Below are 13,901 nucleotides of genomic sequence, written 5' to 3' on the forward strand. Positions count from 1 at the left end.
CTGCCATGCTGTGCACACACCACACAGTGTACACACCACACATGCTGTAGACACACACTACACTGTGCACACACACCATAGCGTGCCTATACCACACATGCTGCACACACACACCAACTGTGCACACACCATGTACACACATACATTTTTTTTAAAAACAAAATGTGGTTATGCTATCCTTCCCTCTATTGTTTTAAAACTTACCTTTTGTACACTAAATGTATCAGAATGCTTGCATTGTGTTTCCTTATTAGTGGATATTAAGTTATTCCCAATTATTTTGTTATTGTAAATGGTACCATAGTTAATATCTTTGCCAACACATGCTAATATTTCATTAGGAAAGATTCGTAGAACATCACTAGGTCAAGTGATATGCAGTCAGCATCTTAGGGTATCACTGAAGTACCCTCCAAAAAGGTTGGATCGTTTAGCATTATCACAGCAGCGTATGAACATGACCTCTTTACTCCAGCCTTCACCTTTGCTTCACGCTGAAATTTATCAGTATTTTCCACTTTTTGTCAACTAGATAGGTGAAAAGTATTATCTCATTGTCTTATTTTGCATTCTGTATTAATTACAAGTGAAGTTAGCAATGTTTCACATATTTATTGATCATTTGTATTTCCACTATTGTGGGCTTCCACTCTTTCCTGGGCTTCCTCAGATGGCTCAAGGTTAAAGAATCCACCTGCCAATGCAGGAGATGTGGGTTCAATTCCTGGGTTGAGAAGATCCCTCGGAGAAGGAAATAGCAACCCACTCCAGCATTCCTGCCTGGGAATCCTATGGACAGAGGAGTCTGGCGGGCTACAGTGGGGGGGGTCACAAAAGTATCAGACGCGACTCAGTGACTAAACAATAGCAACAACAAAATTGCTGTAGACTAGGATTCGGCCCCATGTTGGCGAGACCTGTTTTTTTCTCTTCTCAGTCATGAGACTGGTACACTTTAGAGAAGTCCCCCAGCCTCTCTGATGAGAGCAGTCCCCTCAAGCTTGTTTCTGGTTCCTAAAACCCTAGGGATTACATCAGTGATGGCCACCATCCAAAGGCTTCCTATTTGTAGATGTCTATATGACGTGGCTACATAAATCGTATTCGATTAAAAAGTAGGTGCAGTGTCACTGATGGGACTTTTAAGGACATGAAAGAATTTTGGCAACAGGTGGAAGGTGGATTAGTAAATCTTAAATGGTGGGTCACAAGGTAAGAAAGATAACATTCGAAAGGAGGGGAAGTTTTACGCAGTTCGTTTCTGCTATGGGCATCATGGATCAAACGCTGGACATTTTGCAAAAAACTTCAATCGTTATTTGTAGGAAATCTTTCCAGATATCCTGGGTACTTTGTTCTTGCTCCAGTTTTACCTTTACTATTTCTCACATTATGTCACCCCCAAGGAAGCAAAATGAGGACTTGCCTTCTGGGGTGTTAACACCTTTTGAATATTTGTAGAGCTCTTATCGCACACCCAGGCAGCATCCATTCCCCTCGCCACTGCTCAGCCAGTCTACACTCTGCCAGGGCTTTTGATCTTAATGCACAAGCAGCTCCTTTGATCATCTGGGTGCCGGGCTCTGGACCCTCTCAACAGTATCAGCTTACTCCTGTTAACAAATGTTGCTCTGCGCAGTCCCGCTGTCGTCTTTGGTGAAGCAGACGGCAGAGAAAATATTCCTTTGCTGCTCTGGGATGTAAACCCCTGGAGCATTTGACCCAACTCAAGACTTTCCTTTTCATTGTAACTGAGGTTATTTCAAGCTCACAGTTATGTAAGCTGGCCTTTCAAGTTTTTAACAGTCAGAAAATGTGGGATAGTTAACCTGGGGGTTGGGGGAGCGTTTAACAGAAAGGACTTTTTATTGTCATCATCTGCTGATGGACTGTCTCTACTTTCTTCTGATCGGCTTTACTGGAGCCAGTCAAGCATTTCAGCTGAAACAGATGAGCTGTAAAACAGGAACACTATTGGGAGAGGAATAGTTGCCCTAGATTCCCACTAAGACATGACTATGTACACATTCAACTGAAACAGAGAAACTTTAAAGCATGATTACTACTGGGAGACCTGAATTATCCTTCAGGGACTGGGTCAATGTCTTTTAGTAACTGGAAGTACTTCTCAGCATTTTACAGGGGATACGGCATAGCAGATGGCCAGTAAATAGTGGCTGAAAGGATAAATGACTAATTTCTACAGGAATGACCTGCTTCTCAAATTTGAGCCCCTTGATTCTATTTCTCACTCGATGGGTGGACTAGCATGTACTCTCTTTTCCAAGCTATGTCTTATGTATTATGCTATCTCCATTTTCTCCTATATAATTTAAAAAATATTTTTGTTTATTATTTTTGGCTACACTGGGTCTTTATTGCTGGACGCAGGTTTTTGCTAGTTGTGGTGAGCGGGGGCTACTCTACTCTCTAGTTGCCGTGTGCAAGCTTCTCATTGCAGTGGCTTCTCTCCTGGACACAGACTCTAGGAGCACGGACTTCAGGAGTTGCGGCTTGTGGGCTCGAGAGTACTGGCTCAATAGTTGTGAAACACAGGCTTAGCTGCTCAGCGGCCTTGTGGGATTGTCACGGACCAGGGATCAAACTGATTTCCCCTGAATGGCAAGGTGGCTTCTTAACCACTGGACCACCAGGGAAGCTCTATAAATTCTTTAGTATTATTTGACAAATTCATTTTTTATTGATGTATCTCAGTTCCACCTCAGAATTACACTAGTCCTATTTCCATTGTCCAAAAAAAAAAAAAAAAAAAAAAAGACAGGTTGGGTGTTACTCAGAATTGTGTTTGCTTAATCTAATGTGTTTGCTTAATCACAATAGGAAGATTGTGAAGATAATACTGTCTCCTTCCAGGCCAAATTTCCTACTTCTGAAATTCAGATCTTTGCTTGTAAGCAGTAATACAGCCCAGTGTCTTAATTACCATGAAATATGGAAGGGAAAGGGGAGCTCTCTGAGGAATTTTTACCTAGACAGTAGAGCTTTGTAGATTACATCCAGCCCTTCCAAGTCACCTCAAGAAGTGAAATAGAAACATCCTGCTACAGGCCAGAGAATCCAGACTTCTTTATGGTGAACTTTCCCAAGCAGAGAGCTACTTAAGGCAGTTGTTGAAGTTTGTGAGTGAGATGCAGAGAAATTCTCCAAGGAGTTTTCCTGCTGGAAGCTACAATTGGACAGGCTGCTTTGATGGCATCTGCCATAGGAATTGTAAAAGACTCACACTCTGAAAAGCTTTGAAGTTAGAGACCTACTTTTCTCTCCTGTAGGTTTATTGCAAGATGCTGTATGCTGTACCTGGGGAAGGCAATACTTTCCAACAGGAACTAGTCCTTGATCTTAGAGTGGTAAGAATCTTTCTTGGCCTCTTAAACATTTAGGAAATAACTTTCATCTTGGCTTTCAAGGTGACCAGAAAGACAGTTAGTTTAAAAATACTTATTAATGTTTTTTAATAAGAGCCAAATGTTGTCTTAGACCCAGAGGATATAAAATATAGCCCTGACCTGAAAGAAGCTTGTACCTGGTGACAGAGAGAAATGAGCACTACATACTTGTGAGCAAATGAAGAGTTGGTGAAAAGCTTGGAGGTGAGGGCTCAGCCTGGGAGATGTTAGCGTTCAGATTTTAACTGAAATGCAGAAGCCTAGCAGTGTCCTGTGTGGCGGATATCACAGGAAGTTGTGGATGGCCCTTTCATCTTAGAAGACGTTTTTCCTGTATCCATGAAGTATGATTTTCACCTCTATCTCACTTTCCTGTGGTACAGGCGGTAATGTGGATCCTGGGCCTGGCTGGATGTGAAGTCCCTTCAGTTTCCACCCCCTTCCATGAGCACAGCCCATACTGTTTAGGAAGTAGACATAAAACTGGTTCTCTAGATGAAATTCCAGCTCCCTGTACATCTGGGTGCTCTGATTAGTGCTTTGCGTAAAATGCATGACAACATTCCATAGTCACTGTCAGACAAGCATGTTTGCCTAGAAATGGCTGGAGACAAGACTGTTTAAAGATTAAGCCTCATACCATCACTGAGTTCAGACTACAGGCTCACTGAATTCTTATATCTTATGAGGGTGAGGACTGCCTCTGAAATACCCTAGCCCAGCCCCACATTCTGAATGCCTTTGATTTCACCAGCAAGGGCCCATTTTTCACATACATTTTGCTAATTAGTGAGGTCTCACAACTGAAGCGACTTAGCAGCAGCAGCAGCACATGCTGACTGATGTAATATTATGTAAACACCTCTGAATGTGGACTTGTAATTGTGAACATTGATATGCCAGGTCAAAGCTGGAATTTACTGGGACAAATATAGTACCATTCTTTCTTGGCTAAAGTACTTTAAATTGCAGGAAAAGAAAATTGACTCAATAATGTGGGCGATATTTATGGTATAGTTTAAGTAATGGAGAAGTACCAGCAAGGAAACAGACTGAATTCCCAGACCTTACAGAACTTAAGAGCTAGTAGGAAAAACTAAGAAAACAGAGAGTAAAGGGGAGAAAGTGATATAGGTGGTGTGTCAAAAGCTTATGAACAACTTCCACTTTCAATCATGTTGTCATCATGGTCACTGACTTGCCCTCCTGCCATCAGTTCTGTTCAGTTTAGTCACTGAGTTGTGTCCGACTCTTCGCGACCTCATGGACTGTAGCATGACAGGCATCCTTGTCCATCACCAACTCCCGGAGCTTGCTCAAACTCACGTCCATCGAGTCTGTGATGCCATCCAACCATCTCATCCTCTGTCGTCCCCTTCTCCTCCTGCCCTCAATCTTTCCCAGCATCACGGTCTTTTCCAATGAGTCAGTTCTTCACATCAGGTGGCCAAAGTATTGGAGCTTCAGCTTCAGCATCAGTCCTTCCAATGAATATATAGAACTGATTTCCTTTAGGATGGATTGGTTTGATCTCCTTGCAGTCCAAGGGACTCTCAAGAGTCTTCTCCAACACCACAGTTCAAAAGTATCAATTCTTTGGCACTCAGCTTTCTTTAGAGTCCAACTCTCACATCCATACGTGACTACTGGAAAAGCCATAGCTTTAACTAGACAGACCTTTGTTGGCAAAGTAATGTCTCTGGTTTTTAGTATGCTGTCTAGGTTGGTCATAACTTTTCTTCCAAGGAGCAAGCATCTTTTAATTTCATGGCTTCAATCACCATCTGCAGTGATTTGGGAGCCCAAGAAAATTAAGTCTGTCACTGTTTCCATCATTTCCCCATCTATTTGTCATGAAGTGATGGGACTGGATGCCATCATCTTAGTTTTCTGAATGTTAAGCTTTAAGCCCTTTTCCACTCTCCTCTTTCCCTTTCATCAAGAGGCTCTTTAGTTCTTCTTCACTTTCTTTTCTTCCTCCTGCCATGGAGAACTAGAAAAGGGGACAAGGACTTCCCTAGTGGTCCAGTGGCTAAGACTCTGCACTCCTAATGGAGGGGACCCGGGTCAGGGAACTAAATCCCACATGCTGCAACTATGACCCTGTGCAGCCAAATAAATAAATATTTTTTAAAAAGAAAAGAAAGAGAAATAAAAGGATACAAGATTTTTGAAGCAATGGCTTGAGGATGCTGGACCACGGAGAGCACAGAGCGAGCTTCCAGAGGAAGGGGAAACCATCAGTGTGAGACCTACCGTCTCCCATGGGTTAGACCTGCAAGGACTTAATCAGAACGATGCATATTGTATAACTTCTAGAGTTGAAAAGTGCAATACCTGGAAAGAGAAAACTCACTTGAAGGGATTAATAGCAGATTTAACACTGCAGAAGGAAAAAGATAGTGAAATCAAAGACACAGCAATAGAAACTCCAAACTGAAACATAGAGAGGAAAAAAAGTGCTGAACAAAAATGAACAGTGCTTTAGTGCCATATAGGAAAATATAAAATGATTTAACATGTCATTTGAGGGGAAAAAGGGCAGAAAAAAATTTTTTAATAATGGTCACAATTTTTTCAGAATTTATGAAAACCATAAACCTATAATCCAAGAAGTTCAATAAATACTAAGCAGAAAAAAACATGGAAAAAAATGCTAAGGAACATCACACTCAAATTACTGAAAACCAAGGATGAAGTGGGTGTGAGTGGTAAAGAATCCGCCTGCCAGTGCAGGAGACACAGGAGATGTGAGTTCAGTCCCTGGGTCAGGAAGATCCCCTGGAGGAGGGCACGGCAGCTCACTCTAGTGTTCTTGCCTGGCAAATCCCATGGTAGAGGAACCTGGTGGGCTACAGTCCGTGGGGTTGCAAAGAGTAGGACATGACTGAGCACAGTATAGCTAGCTAGCTAAGGATGAAGAGAAAATTTTAAATGCAGCCGAGAGGGGTGAAGACATTATGTACATAAGAATAAAATTAGAAGTGTCCCATCCTTCTCAGAGCCAGTAAAGCCAAAAAACAATGGAAAAACATCTTTAAATTGATGAAAGAAAAGTGGGAACACAGAAGTTTATAACAAGTGAAAATATTCTTCAAAAATAAAGGCAAGAAAGTCATTTTCAGACAAACGATCTTCAAAGATATTTCCCCAGCTTCAGTTCAGTTCAGTCGCTCAGTCGTGTCCGACTCTGCAACCCCATGAATCGCAGCATGACAGGCCTCCCTGTCCATCACCATCTCCTGGAGTTCACTCAGACTCACGTCCATCGAGTCTGTGATGCCATCCAGCCATCTCATCCTCGGTCGTCCCCTTCTCCTCCTGCCCCCAATCCCTCCCAGCATCAGAGTCTTTTCCAATGAGTCAACTCTTCGCATGAGGTGGCCAAAGTACTGGAGCTTCAGCTTCAGCATCATTCCTTCCAAAGAAATCCCAGGGTTGATCTCCTTCAGAATGGACTGGTTGGATCTCCTTGCAGTCCAAGGGCCTCTCAAGAGTCTTCTCCAACACCACAGTTCAAAAGCATCAATTCTTTGGCACTCAGCCTTCTTCACAGTCCAACTCTCACATCCATACATGACCACAGGAAAAACCATAGCCTTGACTAGACGGACCTTAGTCAGCAAAGTAATGTTTCTGCTTTTGAATATACTATCTAGGTTGGTCATAACTTTTCTTCCAAGGAGTAAGCGTCTTTTAATTTCATGGCTGCAATCACCATCTGCAGTGATTCTGGAGCCCCCCCAAATAAAGTCTGACACTGTTTCCACTGTTTCCCCATCTATTTCCCATGAAGTGATGGGACTGGATGCCATGATCTTCATTTTCTGAATGTTGAGCTTTAAGCCAACTTTTTTGCTCTTCTCTTTCACTTTCATCAAGAGGCTTTTTAGCTCCTCTTCACTTTCTGCCATAAGGGTGGTGTCATCTGCATATCTGAGGTTATATTTCTCCCGACAATCTTGATTCCAGCTTGTGGTTCTTCCAGTCCAGCGTTTCTCATGATGTACTCTGCATAGAAGTTAAATAAGCAGGGTGACAATATACAGCCTTGACATACTCCTTTTCCTATTTGGAACCAGTCTGTTGTTCCATGTCCAGTTCTAACTGTTGCTTCCTGACCTGCATACAGATTTCTCAAGAGGCAGGTTAGGTGGTCTGATATTCCCATCTCTTTCAGAATTTTCAACAGTTTACTGTGATCGACACAGTCAAAGGCTTTGGCATAGTTAATAAAGCAGAAATAGATGTTTTTCTGGAACTCTCTTGCTTTTTCAATGATCCAGCGGATATTGGCAATTTGATCTCTGGTTCCTCTGCCTTTTCTAAAACCAGCTTGAACATCAGGGAGTTCACGGTTCACGTATTGCTTAAGCCTGGCTTGGAGGATTTTGAGCATTACTTTACTAGCATGTGAGATGAGTACAATTGTGTGGTAGTTTGAGCATTCTTTTGTATTGCCTTTCTTTGGAATTGGAATGAAAACTGACCTTTTCCAGTCCTGTGGCCACTGCTGAGTTTTCCAAATTTGCTGGCATATTGAGTGCAGCACTTTCACAGCATCATCTTTCAGGATTTGAAACAGCTCAACTGGAATGCCATCACCTCCACTAGCTTTGTTGGTAGTGATGCTTCCTAAGGCCCACTTGACTTCACATTCCAAGGTGTCTGGCTCTAGATGAGTGATCACACCATCGTGATTATCCGGGTCGTGAAGATCTTTTTTGTACAGTTCTTCTGTGTATTCTTGCCACCTCTTCTTAATATCTTCTGCTTCTGTTAGGTCCAGACCATTTCTGTCCTTTATCGTGCCCATCTTTGCATGAAATGTTCCCTTGGTATCTCTAATTTTCTTGATGAGCTCTCTAGTCTTTCCCATTCTGTTGTTTTCCTCTATTTCTTTGCATTGATTGCTGAAGAAGGCTTTCTTACTCTTCTTGCTATTCTTTGGAACCCTGCATTCAGATGTTTACATCTTTCCTTTTCTCCTTTGCTTTTCGCCTCTCTTCTTTTCACAGCTATTTGTAAGGCCTCCCCAGACAGCCATTTTGCTTTTTTGCATTTCTTTTCCATGGGGATGGTCTTGATCCCTGTCTCCTGAACAATGTCACGAACCTCATTCCATAGTTTATCAGGTCCTCTATCTATCAGATCTAGTCCCTTAAATCTATTTCTCACTTCCACTGTATAATCATAAGGGATTTGATTTAAGTCATACCTGAATGGTCTAGCAGTTTTCCCTACTTTCTTCAATTTGAGTCTGAATTTGGCAATAAGGACTTCATGATCTGAGCCACAGTCAGCTCCTGGTCTTGTTTTTGTTGACTGTATAGAGCTTCTCCATCTTTGGCTGCAAAGAATATAATCAATCTGATTTTGGTGTTGACCATCTGGTGATGTCCATGTGTAGAGTCTTCTCTTGTGTTGTTGGAAGAGGGTGTTTGCTATGACCAGTGCATTTTCTTGGCAAAACTCTATTAGTCTTTGCCCTGCTTCGTTCTGCATTCCAAGGCGCACTTAAGTGCGGCCGAGAGGAGCTACCCCACGTCCGAGGTCAAGGCAGCAGCCGGGAGAAGCCACCTCGCACCCGAGGCCAGGGGCGGTGACCCTGAGGAGCCAACCCGAGCCCGAGGCCAGGGGCGGCAGCTGGGAGGAGCCATCCACGCGTGAGGCCAGGGCGGGCGGCCGGGAGGAGCAACCTGAGGAGTGGTGGCTGCGCAGGCACAGGAGGGCCTAGAGGAGCTATCCCACGTTGAAGGTCAGGAACGGCGGCGGTAAGGAGATACCCCTCCTCTAAGGTAAGGAGCAGCGGCTGTGCTTTGCTGGAGCAGCCATGAAGAGATACCACGCGCCCAAGGTAAGAGAAACCCAAGTAAGATGGTAGGTGTTGCAAGAGGGCATCAGAGGGCAGACACACTGAAACCATACTCACAGAAAACTAGTCAGTCTAATCACACTAGGACCACAGCCTTGTCTAACTCAATGAAACCAAGCCATGCCTGCGGGGCAACCCAAGACAGGTGGGGCATGGTGGAGAGGTCTGACAGAATGTGGTCCACTGGAGAAGGGAATGGCAAGCCACTTCAATATTCTTGCCTTGAGAACCCCATGAACATAATGAAAAGGCAAAATGATAGGATACCAAAAGAGGAACTCCCCAGGTTATTCAGTTCAGTTCAGTCGCTCAGTCGTGTCCGACTCTTTGTGACCCCATGAATCGCAGCACACCAGGCCTCCTTGTCCATCACCATCTCCTGGAGTTCACTCAGACTCACATCCATCGAGTCCGTGATGCCATCCAGCCATCTCATCCTCGGTCGTCCCCTTTTCCTCCTGCCCCCAACCCCTCCCAGCATCAGAGTTTTTTCCAATGAGTCAACTCTTCTCATGAGGTGGCCAAAGTACTGGAGTTTCAGCTTTAGCGTCATTCCCTCCAAAGAAATCCCAGGGTTGATCTCCTTCAGAATGGACTGGTTGGATCTCCTTGCAGTCCAAGGGACTCTCAAGAGTCTTCTTCAACACCACAGTTCAAAAGCATCAATTCTTCAGTGCTCAGCCTTTTTCACAGTCCAACTCTCACATCCATACATGACCACAGGAAAAACCATAGCCTTGACTAGATGGACCTTAGTCGGCAAAGTAATGTTTCTGCTTTTAAATATACTATCTAGGTTGGTCATAACTTTTCTTCCAAGGAGTAAGCGTCTTTTAATTTCATGGCTGCAATCACCATCTGCAGTGATTCTGGAGCCCCTCAAAATAAAGTCTGACACTGTTTCCACTGTTTCCCCATCTATTTCCCATGAAGTGGTGGGACCGGATGCCATGATCTTCGTTTTCTGAATGTTGAGCTTTAAGCCAACGTTTTTGCTCTCCTCTTTCACTTTCATCAAGAGGCTTTTTAGCTCCTCTTCACTTTCTGCCATAAGGGTAGTGTCATCTGCATATCTGAGGTTATTGATATTTCTCCCAACAATCTGTATTCCAGCTTGTGTTTCTTCCAGTCCAGCGTTTCTCATGATGTACTCTGCATAGAAGTTAAATAAGCAGGGTGACAATATACAGCCTTGACATACTCTTTTTCCTATTTGGAAACAGTCTGTTGTTCCATGTCCTGTTCTAACTGTTGCTTCCTGACCTGCATACAGATTTCTCAAGAGGCAGGTCAGGTGGTCTGGTATTCCCGTCCCTTCAGAATTTTCCACAGTTTATTGTGATCCACACAGTCAAAGGCTTTGGCATAGTTAATAAAGCAGAAATAGATGTTTTTCTGGAACTCTCTTGCCTTTTCCATCATCCAGCAGATGTTGGCTATTTGATCTCTGGTTCCTCTGCTATTTCTAAAACCAGCTTGAACATCAGGGAGTTCACGGTTCACACATTTTGAAGCCTGGCTTGGAGAATTTTGAGCATTACTTTACTAGCATGTGAGATGAGTGCAATTGTGTGGTAATTTGAGCATTCTTTGGCATTGCCTTTCTTTGGGATTGGAATGAAAACTGACTTTTCCAGTCCTGTGGCCACTGCTGAGTTTTCCAAACTTGCTGGCATATTGAGTGCAGCACTTTCACAGCATCATCTTTCAGGATTTGAAACAGTTCAACTGGAATTCCATCACCTCCACTAGCTTTGTTCATAGTGATGCTTTCTAAGGCCCACTTGACTTCACATTCCAAGATGTCTGGTTCTAGATTAGTGATCACATCATCATGACTATCTGGGTTGTGAAGATCTTTTTTGTACAGTTCTTCCATGTATTCTTGCCACCTCTTAATATCTTCTGAAAAGGCAAAATGATAGGATACCAAAAGAGGAACTACCCAGGTCATTAGGTGCCCAGTATGCTACTGGAGATCAGTGGAGAAATAACTCCAGAAAGAATGAAGGGATGGAGCCAAAGCAAAAACAATACCCAGTTTTGCATGTGACTGGTGATAGAAGCAAGATCCGATGCTCTAAAGAGCAATATTGCATAGGAGCCTGAATGTCAGGTCCATGAATCAAGGCAAATTGGAAGTGGTCAAACAAGAGATGGCCAAGGGTGAACGTCGACATTCTAGGAATCAGCGAACTAAAATGGACTGGAATGGGTGAATTTAACTCAGGACCATTATATCTACTACTGCGAGCAGGAATCCCTCAGAAGAAATGGAGTAGCCATCATGGTCAACAAAAGAGTCTGAAATGCAGTACTTGGATGCAATCTCAAAAATGACGGAATGATCTCTGTTTGTCTCCAAGGCAAACCATTCAATATCACAGTTATCCAAGTCTATGCCCCAACCAGTAATGCTGAAGAAGCTGAAGTTGAACGGTTTTATGAAGACCTATAGACCTTTTAGAACTAACACCCCAGAAAGATGTCCTTTTCATTAGAGGGGACTGGAATGAAAATGTAGGAAGTCAAGAAACACCTGGAGTAACAGGCAAATTTGGCCTTTGAATGCAGAATGAAGCAGGGCAAAGGCTAATAGAGTTTTGCCAAGAAAATGCACTGGTCATAGCAAACACCCTTTTCCTCAGCTTATATTGTAAGAAATGTTAAAAGAAATTCCTTAGGATGAGGTAAAATCATACTAGTAACTTGAATCTTAAAAGGAGAGAAAAACATGAGAAATGAAAAATGTATAGGTAAATGCAGAAGACAGTTTAAATAGTATTTAGAGGCATTATATAGGCTAGAAAAGAGCAAATGAAACCCGAAGTAGAAGAAAGGGAAAAACAAGGGCAGATCACATATTAATACATTAGGAATCAACCAAACAATAGAGAAAATCAGTACAAGCAGAAGCTGTTTTCTGTGATTGTTAGAGTGGTTAAGAAAAAAAGACACAAATCACAAATACCAGGAATAAGAGTGGGTTATCATACACATCATACATATACTGAAAGAATAATGAGATATTATGAACAATTTTATAACAATGGATTTAACACCTTAGATTAAATGGACAAATCACTTGAAAGAAACAAACCAATATGATTCAAGAGGCAATGGGAAATATGTATAGGCTTATACTTATTAAATATTTGAATCTGAGGTTAAGTCTCTCAATAAAGAAAATTTCAGGCTCAGAGAGCTTTGGATGGCTGGATTCTGCCGAGATTCTTTCTATCAATCTTACAGAAACCGGAGAAGTGAACACTTCTTAATTTTATAATATATCGCCCAGATACCAAATCTAGAAAATGACATTACAAGAAAGGAAAGCCACTTGCAAATATATTTTGTGAACATAGAGGAAGAAGTCCTTAGCACGTGTTGACCAATCAAATCCATTAAGATATGAAGAGGACAGGGCTTCAAATTCAAGTGGGTTTCATGCTGGGGCTCTAAGGATGGCTTAACATATAAAAATTATCAAGATACTGCACCATTTTAACAGAATACACATGACCACCAGATAATCCTAAAGGAAATCAACCCTGAATATTCACTGGAAGGACTGATGCTGAAGCTGAAGCTCCAATACTTTAGCCACTTGATGTGAACAGCTGACTCATGGAAAAGACCCTGATGCTAGGAAAGACTGAGGACAGGAGAAGGGGTGAGAGATGGTTGAATGGCATTATTGACTCAATGGACATGAGCTTGAACAAACTCCGGGAGATAGTGAAGGACAGGGAAGCCTGGCTGCAGTCCATGGGGTAGCAAAGAGGTGGATGCAACTGAGCGACTGAACAATAATAACACACCAGGTAATCTCAGTACATGCCAGGAAAAGGATTTGACAAAACCTAACACCCACTAATAAGAAATACTCTAAACAAACTAGGAATATAGGAGAACTTCCTCGGTCTGCTCATCTATGAAAATCCTAGAGTTAGCAACATACTTCATGGAGAAAGACTGAACATTTTCTCTCAAAGACTGGGAACACGGCAAGGATGTCTGTCTCTCCATCTGAGCTCAACATCCTTAAAAGGGGAAGCAAGGGAGAAAAGTAGGGAGGGAAGAGAAAAAGGAAGGAAGGAAGAAATACAAATTAAGAAAAAGTAGTAAAACTGCCTTTAAATGATCCCGTTTACAGTGATGTCAAAACCATGAAGTGCCTAGCAATGAATGCAACAAACTATTGTAAGATGTGGTCATTGAAAACTACAAAGCATTGCTGTGAGAAATGAAAGACTACCTGAACAAATGGATACACTGTGTTTATATATTGGAAGACTCTCTCTATATGCATGTTTTAATTAAAAATTTTTCTCGGCCGTTCTCTGTGGCATGTGGTATCTAGTTCCCTGATCAGGGATGGAACCAGCCCCCCTGCACTGAAAGTGTGGACTCTTAACCACTGGAACACCAAGGGGAAGCCGTCAATACATATTTTTAAAGGATTGATTGTGGTAAAACACACAGTATAACATTTACCATCTTAACCATCTTCAGTGTACAGTAGCACTAAGGATACTTACAGTGTCGTGCAGCCAGTCTCCAGGACATACTTCATCTTGCAAAACTGAAGCCCTGTCCCCATTAGACAATGTGAGCAA

The sequence above is a fragment of the Oryx dammah genome, unplaced genomic scaffold (assembly GCF_014754425.2).
Source record: "Oryx dammah isolate SB20612 unplaced genomic scaffold, SCBI_Odam_1.1 HiC_scaffold_24, whole genome shotgun sequence".
NCBI lineage: Eukaryota > Metazoa > Chordata > Mammalia > Artiodactyla > Bovidae > Oryx > Oryx dammah.